This window comes from Symphalangus syndactylus, chromosome 4 (genome assembly GCF_028878055.3).
Source record: "Symphalangus syndactylus isolate Jambi chromosome 4, NHGRI_mSymSyn1-v2.1_pri, whole genome shotgun sequence".
Taxonomy (NCBI): Eukaryota; Metazoa; Chordata; class Mammalia; order Primates; family Hylobatidae; genus Symphalangus; species Symphalangus syndactylus.
Window position 1 is genome coordinate 150,085,585 of NC_072426.2, and position 19,179 is coordinate 150,104,763.

Below are 19,179 nucleotides of genomic sequence, written 5' to 3' on the forward strand. Positions count from 1 at the left end.
ACCATCTCCTTGGATGTAAGTGAGTTCTCACCTCAGTTAGTTCATGTGAAATTTGGTTGCTTAAAAGAGTCTGGGAACGCCCCCTTCTCTCTCTCTTGCTCCCACTCTTGCTATGTGACATGCAGGCTCCCCTTAGCCTTCTGCCATGATTGCAACCCTCCTGAGGCCTCACCAGAAGCAGATGGCTGGCACTATGCTTTGTGTACAGCCTGCAGAATCATGAACAAAAATAAACTTTTCTTTCCTTATAAATTACCCGGTCTCAGGTATTTCTTTACAGCAATGCAAAAACAGACTGACATAGCATATATGAGATATTTTGCTCAAAAATTTTTAGTTTGATTTGCTAAGTATTCAGACCTATGGAATACGAGTCTCCACCTATAATTTTGCCCTGATCCCTAAAAAATGTTGGAGGCAGATCCTGGAAGCAGAAGAGCATTTGAATTCTAAACTACTTAAACAGCTTCATAAGCTTAAGCAAACACCTTCTATAGTTTTATTCTTCATCATCTTTAAAATATGGACAATCAACAATAGCATTGGCTCCTTAGGTATTATGGTAGATGTGGAGTGTTCAGCTTAGTGTTTACAGCATTTAGTGTCTTCTTCTCCAACCATGAGCAATGATTAGTTTTACTTTTCATGGGTTTAATGCTGATTCTTGTTACCTTGTGACATTTGATTGAAGTTATATATAGAAAAAGGTGAAGCTGACTTGACTGAGAGTGGATGGATCACTTCTGAGCTGCAGAAAGAATGTTAACTGATGTACTGTACTGTCATAACCTGGAGTTAACTGAACATGTCTTCATCTATGACCTAGCGTAGGACCAGAGTGAGTGACACAGCCACATCTAGCATCATGATGTGTCCGGAATTGGTGGGTTCTTAGTCTCACTGACTTCAAGAATGAAGCCGCGGACCGTTGCGGTGAGTGTTACAGCTCTTAAGGTGGCGTGTCTGGAGTTGTTCGTTCCTCCCAGTGGGCTCGTGGTCTCGCTGGCTTCAGGAGTGAAGCTGCAGACCTTCGTGGTGAGTGTTACAGCTCATAAAAGCAGTGTGGACCCAAAGAGTGAGCAGTAGCAAGATTTATTGTAAAGAGCAAAAGAACAAAGCTTCCACAATGTGGAAGTGGACCCGAGTGGGTTGCCGCTGCTAGCTTGGGCAGCCCGCTTTTATTCTCTTATCTGGCCCCACCCACGTCCTGCTGATTGGTAGAGCCAAGTGGTCTGTTCTGACAGGGCGCTGATTGGTGAGTTTACCATCCCTGAGCTAGACATAAAAGTTCACTACGTCCCCATCAGATCACTTAGATACAGAGTATCGACACAAAGGTTCTCCAAGGCCCCACCAGAGCAGCCAGACACAGAGTGTCGATTGGTGCACTCACGAACCCTGAGCTAGACACAGGGTGCTGATTGGTGTGTTTGCAATCCTTGAGCTAGATACAGAGTGCCGATTGGTGTATTTACAATCCTTGAGCTAGACATAAAGGTTCTCCAAGGCCCCACCAGAGCAGCTAGATACAGAGTGTCGATTGGTGCATTCACAGACCCTGAGCTAGACACAGGGTGCTGATTGGTGTATTTACAATCCCTGAGCTAGACATAAAGGTTCTCCACATCTCCACCAGACTCAGGAGCCCAGCTAGCTTCACCCAGTGGATCCTGCACCGGGGCTGCAGGTGGAGCTGCCTGCCAGTCCCGCGCCATGTGCTGGCACTCCTCAGCCCTTGGGTGGTCGATGGGACTGGGCACCGTGGAGCAGGGGGTGGCGCTCGTTGGGGAGGCTCGGGCTGCACAGGAGCATGGAGGGGGTGGGAGGCTCAGGCATGGCGGGCTGCAGGTCCCGAGCCCTGCCCCGTGGAAGGCAGCTAAGGCCCGGTGAGAAATCGAGCGCAGCGCCGGTGGGCTGGCACTGCTGGGGGACCCAGTACACCCTCTGCAGCCGCCAGCCTGGGTGCTAAGCCCCTCATTGCCCAGGGCCGGCAGGGCTGGCCGGCTGCACTGAGTGAGGGGCCCACCAAGCCCACGCCTACCGGGAACTCCAGCCGGCCTGTAAGCGTGGCGCGCAGCCCTGGTTCCCACTCGCGCCTCTCCCTCCACACTCCCTGCAAGCTGAGGGAGCCGGCTTCCGCCTTGGCCAGCCCAGAAAGGGGCTCCCACAGTGCAGCGGTGGCCTGAAGGGCTCCTCAAGTGCCGCCAAAGTGGGAGCCCAGGCAGAGGAGGCGCCGAGAACAAGCGAGGACTGTGAGGACTGCCAGCACGCTGTCACCTCTCAATGACCAGATAGATGATGGACTAACAATATCCATCAGGGTGGATAGAATTTCCTTCCTATTTCTGGGAGAAAGGAAAACACCTAAAGAAGCAGTGAAAGGCATGGGAAATTCTTTCTTGTCCTCTGGGTCTGAAGTCCTACGACTTCTGTCAGACTTTGCATATCTCCTTGTCTTCCTCATTCGGGAATGTGGGAGATCCTAAAGCCTAAGACCCAAGAATAACAAAGTAATGTTCTTAGTGAGATGGGAGTTCCATGAAATGTCCAAAAGGAGAGGAAAAAGTAGAATTAAGGAAAGCAAGAGAGGAAGTCAGGGGAATGTAGCATCCATTGGGCTACATTGAAGAAAGTTGGATGTTGTTATTAGCCCATTTTCATACTGCTATGAAGAAATACCCCAGACTGGGCAATTTATCAAGAAAAAGAGCTTTAATGGACCCACAGTTCCACATAGCTGGGGAGACCTCACAATCACGGCAGAAAGTGAAGGAGTTGCAAAGGCACGTCTTCCGTGGCAGCAAGCAAGAGAGTGTGTGCAGAGGAACTGCCCTTTATAAAACCATCAGATCTCATGAGACTTATTCACTATCACCAGAACAGCACAGGAAATCCCACCCCCATGATTCAATTACCTCCCATCGGATCCCTCCTACAACACATGGAGATTATGGGAGCTACAATTCAAGATGAGATTTGGGTGAGGACACAGCCAAACCATATCAGAGGTAAAGCTCTCTGCTAATTCCCGGGAAATGTGACAGTACATCTCTGAGGGAGTATGACAAATAAGGAAAATGCATGTGTGTGTGTACATGTCTGTGTGTGTGAGAGAGAAAGAGAGAGAGAGACAGGCAGAGAGAGAGAGAGAGAGAAACAGAGATGGAGAGTTATACATACCTTTATCTGTTTTCTGCTTGGTGTGTCTGTGAGGTTGTTTGTGTGGGTTTATAATCTTTGTGTCGGTAACAGGTATTTAACATTTGTGAGCTCTGGGGGAACTTTTAAAAACACAATTCTAGGCCGGGCGCGGTGGCTCACGCTTGTAATCCCAGCACTTTGGGAGGCCGAGGCGGGCGGATCACGAGGTCAGGAGATCGAGACCACGGTGAAACCCCGTCTCTACTAAAAATACAAAAAATTAGCCGGGCGTGGTGGTGGGCGCCTGTAGTCCCAGCTACTCGGAGAGGCTGAGGCAGGAGAATGGTGTGAACCCGGGAGGCGGAGCTTGCAGTGAGCCGAGATTGCGCCACTGCACTCCAGCCTGGGCGACAGAGCGAGACTCCGTCTCAAAAAAAAAAAAAGAAAAAAGAAAAACAATTCTAGCACAAAAATCTTTATAAGAAAATATTTTATTTATTTTTAATTTTTACACAGAAATGTTAAATGCTAGTGCAAAAACTTTCTAGATATATCTCTAATAGCTTTCACCAAAAATATATTAATGAAACTCTTTCTGTCATCTTGGGATTTTTCTCATACTGAATAGACTACTTATTTCAAGGAAGACTTCTAGCTTGAAATAAAATTATCCCTCTGTGACTACAGCATGAATCAGTGCCAGTTATTAAGGTGTTAAATATCACTTTAAGCCTAGTCTTTGGACTCCAGTTTTGTGACAAGCCACTCAGGTTGGAGGAAAATTTGCTCAGTGCTACATCCAGAAATTAAACTTGAAATTTTCATTTAATTGGGCATTAATTCAAGTTATTAATATTTAGAGTGTTTCTCCCCACTTGATATGGTTTGGATCTGTGTCCTCACCCAAATCTCATGTTGAATTGTAATCTCCAATGTTGGTGGTGTGGCCTGGCTGGAGGCAACTGGATCCTGGCGATGGATTTCCCCCTTGCTGTTCTCCTGATAGTGAGTGAGTTCTCATGAGATCTGGTTGTCCAAAAGTCTATGGCACCTCCCTACTCTTTCTCTTCCTACTGCTCTGGCCATGTAAGATGTACCTTCTTCCTCTTCACCTTCCACCGTAATTGTAAGTTTCCTGAGGCCTCCCCATCCATGCTTCCTGGACAGCCTGCAGAACCATGAGCCAATTAAATCTCTTTTCTTTACAAATTACCCAGTTTCAGGTCGTTCTTTATAGCAATGAGAGAATGAACTAATAGAGACTAATATACCCCTCTAATATACAGCATGTTTGAAATATGGTATAGGAAATTAGCCTTTTGCCCCAACTATACAAATTTTATAAACAAATAACAAATTAATGAACTTAAGGAGTCACTGACAAAGTAATCAATGATAACATACCAACTTTAGTCCATAGATTTGAAGGTGACTTCTTCACTGTATGTACCCATGGAGGGCTACTCCCATAGCCCTGCCCAGGTCTTTCATTGTAGGGCTGAAATGGTGGATAGATAGCCTCAGTGGTTTTCACCGAGGTGAACGCTAAATTAGTGAGCACTAGAACCATGCTGCTTTGAAATTGTTGTTATGTGAGGCAATAACTGTCCTTATTTTTTAGACTGCTTTCAATGGGCTTTATATAGCTTGAAGTTGTAGGTAATATGCTTCATAAAACTAACCCTTACCGAAGAATGAGCTAGTGCAACTATCACCCCATTTCTAAATGTTTGCTTTTCTTATGCCAAATAATAAATGCTATTAATGCCAATAAAGATGACCAAAACTATATACTAATACATGTTGCTGATACCATTTTCTAATAACTATTACTATTTAACATTTTTCTTATTACTGTCAAATTGTTTACTCTACTACACTCTTTTCCAGTGTAGTTTTACCACTTTGCATTCCTGACAGCAATGTGTGAGAGTTCCAGTTGCTTTGAATCTTTGATAGTAATTGCTATTTTAAAAATATAGGGAAGCAAAAATAAAAAATATATATAATCTAACCACATTAATTAATTGCAGTTTTCAATATTATTAAAATGTTAATTCTCTCCAAGTAATGTGTAGATTTAATGTAATCCCAACCAAAAGCACAAAAGATTTTTTTAAAAATAGAATTTGACAAGGTGACTCTAAAATGCGTATAAATGGAAATGGCAAAAAACAGCTGAGTCACTGTTGAGAAACAAAGCCAGAGAGTGTTGTTCTACAAGATACACAGACTAATATTTAAACTACAGTATTTAGCATATGTTGTGTTGGTGCAGGGAAAAATAGAACAATGGATAAGAACAAAGAATTCTGTTTAATTCAATTCCCAATTGAATAACCAATAGAAATGCATCCATATGTGCACCCAAAGATATGCACAAGAAAGTTTCTGGTATAATTTTTTTTTTAATCCAAAGATTTATTGGTCCTTACTTAGGGAAATATTTGCTGATGCCTATTAGCATTAGTTTATTAATCCTGCACAGCATCTTTCCAAGGTAAATACTATTAACTCTCCCATTTTATTAGATTGGTGCAAAAGTTATTGCACTTTCTGTCATTAATGGCAAAAACCGCAATAACTTTTGCATCAACCTAAACCTAAGAAGGAACAGATGTTTAAAACAGTTAGATCCACTGCCCAACAACGCACAAACAGTGTAGTGGAACCTAACTCAGCAATCTCTGATTCCAGAATTCAGCTGTCAACTTGCTGGTCCTCTACTTCCCAAACCTCTCCAACCTACATTTCTTCCTCTTCTCCGGTTTCTAAACTCAAACTGACTTTGGAATGAAAGGGAGCAGCTGCTGAGGTAGGAAGGTCGGAGGTGGCCAAAGCCCTCCAAAAGCCTGTTTCCTGGAAGCTCCGCTGCCAAGGGTTCGGCTGGAGTCCCAGGACATATTCAGAGGCCGCCAGACCCCTGCATGAAGGCCCCTCCCTTGCAGCTCCTGGTTACCGTGATTGAATGATGTCCTGCAGCTCCCAGCCTCAGCCACCTATGTTGTCAAGGTTTCCTCTGTGAAAGCATCCAAAAACTCTGCCAGCACCTTCTTCTTTCCTTTTCTGTTTTCCCACCAGGGCCAGGCCAGGCTATCTTGGCCATTTCTGATTAACCTCCTCAGAAGGCACAGAGCCACTCACACTCAGAATTACTTAAAATAACACTAGACTTCAAATGCCCTAAATATCCATCAGAAATAAATGGATGCATAACATCGGGTGATAGAAGCCATACACAAGGACGTATACTATATGATTCAAGTCAAGAATTTCTTTTGTTTTTTTTTTAACAAACACAACTAAGGAGCCATAATTGTAATTACCTTTGGGAAAGCAAGAAGATGTGGAGGCTTAGAGGAGTCACAAGGGAGGCTTCCAGTGGTAGTTACATGGGTCCCTGCTTTTCACTAATCCATCAAATAGTGCATTTGTGTTTTTTTCTAAATGTGCAAGCCATTGCATTAGTTTCCTAGGGCATCTGTGACAAAGTACCACCAACTGGGCAGCTTAAAACAACATAAATTTATTCTCTCACAGTGTTGGAGGCTGGAGTCCAAAATCAAGCAGCCAGCAGCCAGGCTTCCTCTGAAACTCGGGGTACAACCCTTCCTTTCTTCTCCATAACTTCTGTGGGTAACCATCGTTCCTTGACATCCCTCGACTTGCAACTGTGTCACTCCAATCTATGCCTCTGTTGTCACATGGTGTTTTTTCTCTATATTTCTGTCTTCGCATCTTTTTTTTTTTAAATAAGGACAACAGTCATATTGGACTAATGGCCCTTCCTACACTAGTATGAGGCCATCTTAATGACCCCATTTCCAAATAAACTCACATTCTGAGATATTTGGAATTATGACTTCAACATATCCGTTTCAGGGACACAATTCAACCCATAGCACTCCTCAACAAAAAAGTAAGAAAAAAAGCACAACAAAAAGCTTTAGTCTAACCTCCTGGCTGTTAATATTGCTATATATACTTCCAGCTTTCTCTCTCTCTCTCTCTTTTTCTCTCTCTCTCTTTCTTTATATCTATTCATAGATTGTACTATGCTCAATGCTTTGATGATGATTTTTTTAAATTTAACAATACATTGTAAGAATTTTTCAAAATTATTACACATTTTTGTATTATATTAATGCTGTGTAATATTCCATTTTAGGGACGCCATACTTTTTAAAGTAGGTCCCTGTTGCTGTACACTGGGATATTTTCTGGTCTTTTTAATAATATGAACAGTTCTGAGTAGAACTTCTTAATAGCTCAGTCACTGGATATATCCATAACAATTATTTGAAGTCAATTCCTACCTATAGACATCTATGGAGCTACTGCAGAATTACATGTCTTGATAACCAATAACAAACAGAAGTCTGGTATGCTTATTCCAGTTTTTATTGCCATCTGTGGTATGAGAATCCCTGTTCCTCTCACCCACTCTGGCACCAGTGTTATTACCCCTTTTCCCTTTTACCAAATTTTTTATAAGGAAAACGTCATCTCACTATTTTAATGTGCACAGTGCTTACTTTTCAAAACTTTCTTACCCATATATATATGGAACTCTCCAGTTTACAAATGTTCATTCTTCTGCTCTGTAAACTGTTTCCTGTGCTTAATTTGGAAGGTGTGAAAGGCCAAATTTTTGTCATTAGAACTACCATTTGAAATAGTTTCTGGGCTTTTAAATTTTATCAACCAGTCAACTATAAAGATAAAAATAGAACTGACAAAAGATTGTCAAATAAGACATCATTATTTTGCCAAATAAAGATGTAAAATGCAAACCAGTAAAAACTTTTTAAAACCGTCTTTTTTTAAAGAAGAGGATTTTTTAATACAAGAAATATAATAGCATAATCTCAAATCTAAAAATTGTTTATTACATTGAACAAATATAGTTTTAAGAAAACTTGCTATAATTGTTTCTGTTTTTCACATACATTGACAGACAGTGGAAATTTCACTGGGAATAGCAATGTTTCTCGGATCGGCCATGATTACCTTAGTGCAATTATACTGCTATTCAGCCGACCACATCCTCATAAAGCCAGGTCACTTGAAACAATGTCTGTCTGGGTGAGTTTTGGAGGGAACTGGCAGTTTCCTTTAGGTACTGTCAGTACAATACATTGATATATTTAGACTGGGATGTTGTAGACATAGCTATGTGTGATTATGCCTATTTATTATTGATATTATCTTTAGGGCTTCTGAATTACTAAGAAAAATCTAAATGTCATTGGGCTCCTGAATTTAGATCTCTAAATAGCAACCAAAGAAACTAACTTAGACAGCATAGTCTCAGCTTGGAGAAAATTCTACTCCTAAAGCCACATTTGTTGATTCCCTTGGAAAACATTCTTTTTTTTCCTCTTTTTTTTTTTTTTTTTTTTTCTCGAGATGGAGTTTCACTCTTGTTGTCCAGGCTGGAGTGCAATGGTGTGATCTCGACTCAGTGCAACCTCCGCCTCTCAGGTTCAAGCGATTCTCCTGCCTCAGCCTCCCAAGTAGCTGGGATTGCAGGCACCCGCCACCACGCCTTGCTAATTTTTTGTATTTTTAGTAGAGACAGGGTTTCACCATGTTGGCAAGGCTGGTCTCGAACTTCTGACCTCAGGTGATCCACCCACCTCAGCCTCCCAAAGTGCTGGGATTACAGGAGTGAGCCACCGTGCCCAGCTGGAAAAACATTCCTTAAAAGTGTTTTACTTCCCAAAGCTGGTTCCAAAGGCTGGGCAGGTTCTACACTGCAGGTATCCCAGAAGCTGAAGAAGGAACTGCCCAACAGAACTTATTTGCACTCTTCCTTTAAACGTCGCGGTGTGGAGTTGTGTTGACACTTCACGTGTCCTATTGCTTTCCCTAGATTTGTCCAGCTTCTGCCACTTACTAAGAGAGAGTATGTGTTTCCGAGGCTAATTGCCTGTTGCTGGCTAAGATTAGCAAAGCTTCGATAGCCAGGAGTAAACATAGTTCTGGCTACTGCTTTTTATCCTTACTTTTTATCTGGTCTAATGTCAACACAAATTCTCCTATTACTGTCTTTCAAAATGACTTGGGAATATTGTGGTTCATGCCAAAATCAACATGAAAATAAGGTAGAGCATATTCTGTTTGGGCTGATAGAGCAATAATATATTGTTGTTTTTCTTCTGTCTGCACATAGCCCTACATTTAGGCACTATAGCATGTCCAGCCAAATTTTGCTTCCTAACATAGGTTTCATGTTCCTGTAGATGTTTTGTTGGATGCTCCTTTGGTATTAAAATGTGTATTTCAAGAGGAAGCAGTAGATTCTATTAAGCATGTATGTAAATGGAGAACAAATTTTTCCTGATCTTTATCCTTTCTTTAATGTAGATTAATTCATTATGAGTTGTGCCCTGTGTAGGCTCAATGGCAGGAACTTGCATGATGCACACATTCCCAGGAAATGAGTTTATTTGCTCAGTAATATTATATAAATATATTGTTACCCCCATTTAAAAAGTCACCCTAAACACCCATAATGAAGGAAGTGCATAAGCTCTGACTCTTTAGGTCAATGTTTTCTGTGCTAAGCCATTAAAAGAGCATTTAGGAAAGGCTTAACCTTACCGAAATCATGTAGATTTATGACACTAGAATGCTAAGTCTGTTAACAAGTCAGTCATGCACTTGGAATAACTGTTCTTCCAGGTAGAGTATCTCTCTCCTCAAAACCACAATACCACAATTGCTATAAATGGATTTATAATGTTTAGCAAAAACTAAAATATGTCTACATTTGAAGAATGGAATGGATGTTTTAAAAAAGAATTTCATGATTCAGAGACAGTTAACAGTCTTCTGACCTGGAAGACGCCAAGATAGCAATTTCACCAGCAGAACCTTGAGTAAATAGAACAGCAATTATTGTTATTTCCACTCAGGGGGAAATTACTTCCCTTCAATCATCGTCAAGAGGAGTGGTTCTGATGATGTTCAGACCTGCTTCTGTGTCTTGGGACCAGGCCAGGACATCGCAGGAAGGGCCAGCCACTGCAGCATCACCCTCTGCAGTGCTCAGAGCTACCTCTCCAATGCTGTGGAGACAGAGCTCCTTGTAAGCCTTAACCATAGCATGGTATTTAAGCCAATATGCCCACCATTTGCAAATGCAGCATGTTTAGGACATAACGGGGATTTGAGGTAGGAGGCTTAGTTTTTTTTAGCTGTGTATTAGTTATTTAGACTTGGTTAGTTATTTAGACTTGGTTAGTTATGTGATATGGAAATCAATCTGACATTCCCTACAACCTAGGGTCTATACATAGTATCTGAATAAACAAATTTGCTCTCCAATTCCTATTTCGTAGTCATTCTTTAAACACATCTTAACTAGAGGCAGAAACTATTGTTTCATGAAAATAGCCATACACTTATATATACTTTAATACACTTATGTATACTTTAGCTAAAATGAAATTTGTAATTGTGTCTGCTCTAGTTTATAATACATGGTCTCGTATATAAAATAACAATAATTATGATGGCTTTTTGTAATCATTATTATTCAATTACAATATTTTAACAATAACAATAATAATACTCATATTTCACAGACTACTTCAGGTACAGATCATAATAAGATAACTCAAATCCCTACCTTTAGTAGGAATTTATAATTTTGGGCTATGTGTTCCAGATGCCAAAGTCTCCTTTAAACTGTCATAATTTATGAGAATTTATAATATTTAAAACAAATGAACACTATTTTATAATGAAATAATTTAATTAATTTGTGTGTGAAGTCAATGAATTTCTAAGACTGAATGTCCGGTTTGCCTACTCTGAATACTCTTGTATGACTGGTAGCAAGATTGGTCCTCACACATCAAACATAAGCTTTCTTCTGATGATAGAAAGGCTGCTCTCTAGGAAAGCAAGAGTGAGATTCAATAAAATCCTGGTCTAGGTTTGAGTATGGGCTATGCTACACTCTCATGTGTGAGCTGGAGAAGTCTTTTGGCTTCTCCATACTTTGGCTTCTTAAATTGATTCATTTATTTGGTAATGATAATAATGTTCTAATGGGGCTGTTGGAAGACTAAGTAAGATAGTGAATGGAGAGTCCTACTCAATGTCTGACTCATAGGTCCTCAGTCAAAGCTTTTATCATTATTATGTGATGCCACAATGTTTAGGCATTGTCTCAAGATAAAACTCAGGGAGAATTGAGTACAAGACAAGATCGAGTTGTACTCATTTTCCATTTTTCAAAAATAATTTTTGTACCTTCTAGATTATAGAATCTGTGCTGAAAACTTGGATATAAAAAAATGGATACTAAAATAATGGAGGAGATTGATATTAAACAGGTAATCAGATAAAAATCCCAAATGCTATTTAAAAGGCAGATTTATTTGCTTACATTTTATATTAAATTGTTGAGATTTGTACCTCTTTAATTTAGTTTACACCAATAAACATTCAAGATCTGCCCCAGGTTAACTGGCAAAAGCTCTTATTACAAGTCCATTACTACTATAGAAGCCCACAGAGATAACGGGTTCCAGGACATAAACATTTTGGAGTTACTTAAGCAAAGACGCTGTCAGGAGACTCCTATATCAAATCTACTTACTTGAGACTTAAGATGTTTCAATTTTGTAAGACCAATAGTTTCTATTTCTTGCTTTCTGATCCCTCTAATTGTAATTCTCATTTGTGAAGTCTATCTAATAAAGACTTTTAGAAAGTTTAACTCCCATGTGCTTCAGGACCTTTGTGTGCAAGAGGGTATTAAGATTTCTCCTTTCATATCTGAGTAGTATCCATGATGAAAGATGCCCTAATGAAAACAAATTATTTCATTTAGTTCAATTCCCTGAAGTAAGAACTTTTTGGATCCTTGTTCTAAGAGAAAGTATAATTTTCTGCAATTTGTGAAAAAAGATTAGTTTTGCTACGATTACCCCAAATTCTTGTTCTGTGTAGACAGATCCCTTATCTGATTAATGATGAATGGAATAGGATCCAGTCAGTCCCCTGGCTTTTCTCTTTTTACATGTAAAATAAACCAGAACATCTTTTATATTCGCTTTGACTGACAGACTCAGAGAATAGAGCTAAACTGCAAAAACAACCGGGGTGCAACCAAAAAGAGCTGTCAGGTGAGGAAATGTCTCAACTCCGTGACTGGCCTTTAAAATCCTGCATTCGCTAAGTGATTCCTCAGTTTTATTAAGAAAACATTAATTATCCTACATGAATTAATTTTTACTATTTCAAAGAAAACACTTAGCTTGTTTGTTGGTTGAGTATGGTTTTTCTTCATATTGTATTTGTTTTATTTTTTTAAATTACTTGTAATACAAAATTTGTATTTTAAAATAAATCAATGAGTTTGTACAAATTTTGAAATTATTTGTGCTTATGCTACCAACTACTTATTTATATTTACTCCATTAACTATGGAGTTTATAAATTTATAAATAAATTCCATAAAAAGCCAATATGTGCAGAGAGGGTTTTTGAAGTTAGGAAAATTTAAGGTACAGTGAGGCTCCCCGTAAAATCATCATGTTGGAAAGTTTTGCCACAGTAACTGTGGGCTCTCCTTGTACCCAGTTCATCCTGGATATCTATACCTGCTCCTACCAAGACAATTTTCAGCAAAGGATTCTACCCTATGTCTTAGTGAGAATATGTTTGTCAACATTGCCATTTATCCTGTGTGAAAGAACAAGCAGATTATTTTATATTTCTGTGCCACATACATTTTCTTTCTTTTTCTCTTTCTTCTCTTTCTTTTCTTTTCTTTCTTTCTTTTCTTTCTCTTTCTTTTCTTTCTTCCTTCCTTTCTGCTTTCTTTCTTTCTTCTTTCTTTCCCTCCCTCCCTCCTTTCTTTCTTTCTCTTTCTGCATTTGCTAAGTGATTCCTCAGTTTTATTAAGAAAACATTAGTTATCCCACATGAATTAATTTTTATTAATTTTCTTTCTTCTTTTCCTTTCCCTTTCTTTCTTTCTTCCTTTCTTTTCTCTTTCTTTCTTTCTCCTTCCTCCCTCCCTCCTTCCTTTCTCTTTCTCTTACTTTCTTTCTTTTCTTTCTTTCTTCTTTCTTCTTTCTTTTTCTTTCTTTCTTTTCTTTCTTTCTTCTTTTTCTTCTTTCTTTCTCTTTTTCCAAAGAAATTAACCTTAAAGAAATGGTTTAAAGGATGAGTTCTGACTCATAGAACTCAGTGGGACAGATTTGATTTTCTTACTCCAGGCCTCATAAATTTATCCTCTTTTCTTGGATACAATATAACTTAGTAAGACACTGGACTTGAAGTTCTTCCTCTTACTGTGTATGGGATCCTATGGAAATTAGCACCCTGAGTTTCATTTTTCTTATATTTGAAGAGATTCTAATAATGTTTCTTGTGTGAACTAAATATTTAACTCCAGAATGATTGGCAAGGAGAAGCTGAAAAATAGGTGTTAACAAATCATTTTAATTACAAACTATACTAAATTTATGTACTCAAAACATCATAATTGTTACAACAATAAAGAGGGCAGAGGCTGTAATATGGTTAGGCTTTGTGTCCCCACCCAAATCTCATCTTAAACTGTAACCCCCATAATCCTCATAATCCCCATGGTAAGGGTGGGCCCAGGTGGAGGTAATTGAATCATGGGGATAGTTTCCCCCATGCTGTTCTCATGATAGTGAGTTAGTTCTCACAACAGCTGATGGTTTTATAAGGGGCTCTTCCCCGCTTTGCTTGCCATTTCTCCTTCCCACTGCCGTGTGAAGAAGGAGCCTTGCTTCCCTTTCGCCTTCGGCTATGATTGTAAGTTTCCTGAGGCCTCCCCAGCCATGCTGAACAGTGAGTCAGTTAAACCTCTTTCCTTTATAAATTGCCCAGTCTTGGGCAGTTCTTTATAGAGTATGAAAACAGACTAATGAGGCTGTCCTCAACTTCTTTCGTATTCCTGTAATTTTCAACACAAACGAAATTTTTAGGAGACTCTTACTGAAGTATCAAACTAATAATTTCACTAATTGGTAACATCATGAAATTAAATCTGACAATACTAGAGAATTCTGGGAAAATGTTATAAAAATAAATAATCTTAGGGAAAACTGTAGTTTTATTGTCAATAATTTTAAAATTTTGAGAATTGGTGTTGAGTAGCCTGAGTTCTCATACCCTTTTCTGTGGCATGATTTATCAAACAGATTCAAATAAAATAGTCTCTAAGATCAATGATCTCAATCTTGATTTATAAAATAATAAGATATTTGTTTTTAAGATAAATTATTAAATTTTAACCATTTTAATTGTGATATTTGATAATAATTTGTATTTGAACATTTATGGTATTAAATTCAGGCTATATTTTTAAAAATTGCATTTCTAAATTATTTCCTATGGAAATCTGGAAGATTTGTTTGTCTATAATGTACCAAATCCCAGAATAATGCTAAGATATATTTACTACCAATAATTCTTTTTTTGACGTTTCATAAAGTTTTAATTTTCCTATATTAAAACTACCCAAACTAGAATCTGAGCTTCAGAGTGAAAGAGAGGGTTATCAAATGTGTCTAATTTGTATCCACAAGGCACAGAATTAATTTCAGACTCAAATGCTTTGGGGAGGGAAGAAAATTATTTATATCATACATGCCAACTAATCATGATTAGGTTATAAATGATGGCCAAAAAGCAGTTTTTGAGCTGCACTTTCCCCCTCAGCATCACGAACCTCTTTTTCTTTCTCTATAGATTTTATGTATGTATGTATGTGTTATACATAATATATAATCAGTGTATATTATATATAATATGTATGCATATATATATATAGTCAACACAAATTTGTGCACAAACACACATATACACACTAACATGCATACAACTCTTGACATATATGGGCAGGTTTCACTCAACTTTTACTACTGTTATTAAATATTTGTCTCCTAGCCTCTCTCAGTATTTGTGTGTTCATGTTTCTTCACCTCCAGAGGAAAGGAAAGAAAATGTATGTGGCACAGAAATATAAAATAATCTGCTTGTTCTTTCACACAGGATAAATGGCAATGTTGACAAACGTATTCTCACTAAGACATAGGGCAGAATCCTTTGCTCTATATTGTGCTGTGCAATATTGGATTTGGCGATGGCACAGAGGAGGAGGAAGAGAGAAGGGTCGGGAGGAAACATGCCTTTCTATCACCACAAGATCCCCGTTGCCTGCTCTGTCCTTGTGGATCTGACTCTTCAGTCTTTAAATACACTTTATTCTACATAGTCTATCTGATAATATATATAGACATCAACCTGCTCTCTGTATCTATCTCTCATGCATCTTTGTATCTACCACCTCTTTAAAAAGGCAACTTGAGACAGCATATGAAAAATTATACAACAAAATTAAAATGAGAAAGGTTAGGAAATTGAGTTAAAGGAAAAAGTTGACTGGGGAAATAAGCTGAGGGGAATGATAATTTAAGTTTAAAAAAATGCTACCTATTTACACTCCCAAGAGGCATTCCAGTTGTTAGTGAGAAAACTGGTAGGGGTGAGGGGCTTGTCCCGTCCCCTGCTCTGTCCCCACAATCTCTTCACACCCTTCCCAGGGACTCATGCTCCTTTCCATAAACAGTTGCACTGAAACTCCAGTCCAGTCCTGTTCTTTCTCATGCAGAGAATTCATTACTATTTGTCTTCTCAGGCATCTGTTCCACGCCCTGCCTTACTGCCCTTATACCAGCTCCTCTCATCCCAATTTCTTGTTGCCTAACATTGATTCTCTCACTTCACCAACTAATGTCTTTTCTTTCTGAGTCCAAACAAGACTCTATAACTTCAATCCATACAGTCACTCTGCCAGCGATTTGGATCAAGAAAGGACCTTGTGCCTAGTGCCATGATGGTGGTTGGGAGAGGATAGACATATTCCTAAAATCACAGATTGGAACTATATATTTGTTTCACCTACAGAGGGAAATGATACCATCTATATCTTATCTGAAAGCTAATATATAACCAGGGGAAATTTTAACATTCAAGTAATTTAACACTTAAAGATTTCACGTTTTGTCTTTCAACTATGTGATGTTTTAAAATACCATATGATAGATAAAATGAGAATATTTTAGAGAGTGCAAAAGGGTCTGTTAAGAATATAGCCTTCCCAAGCACCCACATACCTCAGTATCTCCCCCAAAGAAACAAACACAGAAACAAGAGAAATAAGACAAATTCAACCTCTTCGTTGTCTGCATCAATACATACTACTTTTCACCCCCCTGAAACACAGAAATGATGAAGTCCCTGTAGAATTAACTGAAAAATAAAGACAAAAAACTAGAGGAGAAATAAATGATCAGTTATCGTTTCTCTTTCTGGCTTTCCCCATAGCTTTTTCAAAAACCAAATGGAAGAAAGATATATTTGTTATTCAGATATTTTACTGTAAAAATTGTGCTCAACAGAAATATTCTAGATTATCTTTGTCATAGCAATAAGTAAAATTTTCACTGAATTATTCCAAAATTTATTTCATCTATTCTCTTTTTTGTTCATAGACAGACTCAAATTATGCAGGGTGATACTTCTTTACGATTTATGATGGAATTACTTTAAAAATAAAACTAAATTTAAGATTTTTAAACTATCAAAATAGTAGTAGTATTGTAGAATTACGTAGTACTATAATATGATGACTTTATAATAATAATGCCAATAGAAATTAAAAGAAAAAAATCACCACTATCCTGAGTCACCAGTAAATCAACCTATTTGAACAATTTTTGTGTTTTTATTCAGTCTTTGCCCATAGACTTCACAATCTGTGCAGCATTAAAATCAAAGGCTTATAATTTTTACAAAGTAACATGGTCATTTTCCTATCTATAAATGGGTGATTAAAAAGTTTATCTCATGACAGGGTTTAGATATGAAGTTAAGGTTTTATTCTTAAAAAATATAGTTTTGGAAGAAAAATGATTTTCTAGTAATGTTAGATAAACAAGAAATCCAGGATTACACAAAAATGTCAATGTAATTTATTTTTTAAAGTTTAGGCAACAAATTTTTAAAGTTTATTTGCCATTATGTCCTTATCGTAGAGTACTCTAGGCTGGAGGCAAAATCTTCAGGACTTTGCAAGTGCTTGGAATTTTAATTGTTACGATTTTATGTTTCCCTCCTCGAAGGTATTGATTCTGCAGCATATTCATGAAATCCTTTTACCTGGTCAATCATAATTTTAATTGGAATTTGTTTTAGTAAATGTTTAGTAAATTATAGGAAAAAATAATTCCAAATGTGTAATAAAGGAAGTATATATATTTAAACAAAAGCATGACTTGTTTTCATTGAAATAAACAAAATGATAAGGTAGCCATACATGGCCAATGTCTCTTGTGTCTTTTCCATCTAAATTACATTACCAGAAATAAATCAGATCCTGAATTGTCTGGAACTGGTGGTGAGAGAAAGGAAGGGCACAGATTATGACAGATGAAATGAACAAAGATTGTGTGTGTGTGTGTGTGTTGTGTGTGTGTATTGTGAAAGAGTTGTTGATGATTTTATTGCGATAGGTTTGTAGACTAGTTTTTTAAATAATTTTTTCATCAGAAAGTTAATTTTGCTTCTTAGCACACTTACATGGAAATTCTACAGTATGTGTAAAATAGAAGTGTGCTTCTATATATGCATGTGTAATAGCTGACAGAAGAAAAATAAAGAGTTGACAGAAAAAAACGGAGTATATCTTACATATCTCAGAAACAAGGAGAACCTATATGTCCCAGAAGTTATTGGTCATGGTAAGTATGTAAGAACACTTATAAATTAAATCCAAAGAGTTATAGATCAAGGGAGATTTGATAGCTATTATTTTCTTCCTCTTAAATGTCATATTATATGCGCATATTAATGCCTGTGTGATTAAACACATAATTCAGTACAATTATTTACTTATCCCAAAGTTAAGACTTGAACTTTCTTGAATTCATGGCTATTACTAGTGGTCATAATAATGATAATGAAATTATCATAATAATTACAATAGCTACCAAGTATCCACAGTTTCCACTGTCTAGGTCCTATGTCTTACATACATGTTTTCATTTAATATGTTCCTAATCCCTGAAGTAGAAATTGTTACCTGTCTTAGAAGATCCTAAGGCTCAGCTAGTTCACACAGCTGGTAAGAGGTGGGCCTAAGGACACTGGAAACCAATGGTATTGTAACATCAAAGTGACAAGGCCACATGACAGAAGAATTTTTGGTACTAGCTTTTTGTTAGTGTCAGTGAAGTTCTAATGGGTCATCAATGCAAAATTATATGGAATAAACTTACATACTTAGATTAAGTGACAATAACAGACAAAAACCTAGAATTTAGAAATTTCTAAACGTGATTATTTCAAAATTCCAATTTAGAACTGTTTTCTTATGACCTCTAGTTAGTCATTAAGATTTGTGGCTATATTGACACATGATTATAAATTCAGTTAAATCTAAGTTTTAATCATCTCTTCTTACTATAAAGATTTAGACAATATCTATCAAGAATAACATAATACCTACCAATATTTTATCTACTGATAACATAGTAACATATTTTCATAACTTACTTCAAAATATGATAAGAGATATATTTTAAGTTTCTGGCAAGTTCCTGAATGCCATGCTGTTTCTGACTTTAAAATATCTACCAGATCTTAAAAACATTAATAGAAACAACATGGTCATTTAGTCACAAGCACTTTTGTTTGTTTATTGTACTTCTATTTTTACTTAATCTAAGTACTCTCAGTTCTTGATCAGAGCCCAATGATATTAAATATTGATATTTGCTCTCAGGTATATTTTATACAACACCTAACATAAATGAAATGCTTGTCAGAAAATATTCATTCACTTGACACCTATAATTCTTTTTCAGCATACATGTACAAAAAGTTTTTGGTCCAAATAATAGAGCCTGACAGGATTTGCCCCATGTAGGCCCTGGAAATGTTTTCCTTTGTGCTGGCCTATTTCTTTGTCGCTAAGTC

The 19,179-nt window shown here is 37.6% G+C and overlaps 1 protein-coding gene across 1 annotated transcript in view; it reads right to left on the reverse strand.

The window, feature by feature from the left end:
* Positions 1 to 19,179, reverse strand: part of VEGFC (vascular endothelial growth factor C) — a 479,792-nt gene that overhangs the window by 190,955 nt on the left and 269,658 nt on the right. The gene's annotated exons all lie outside the window — the stretch shown is intronic.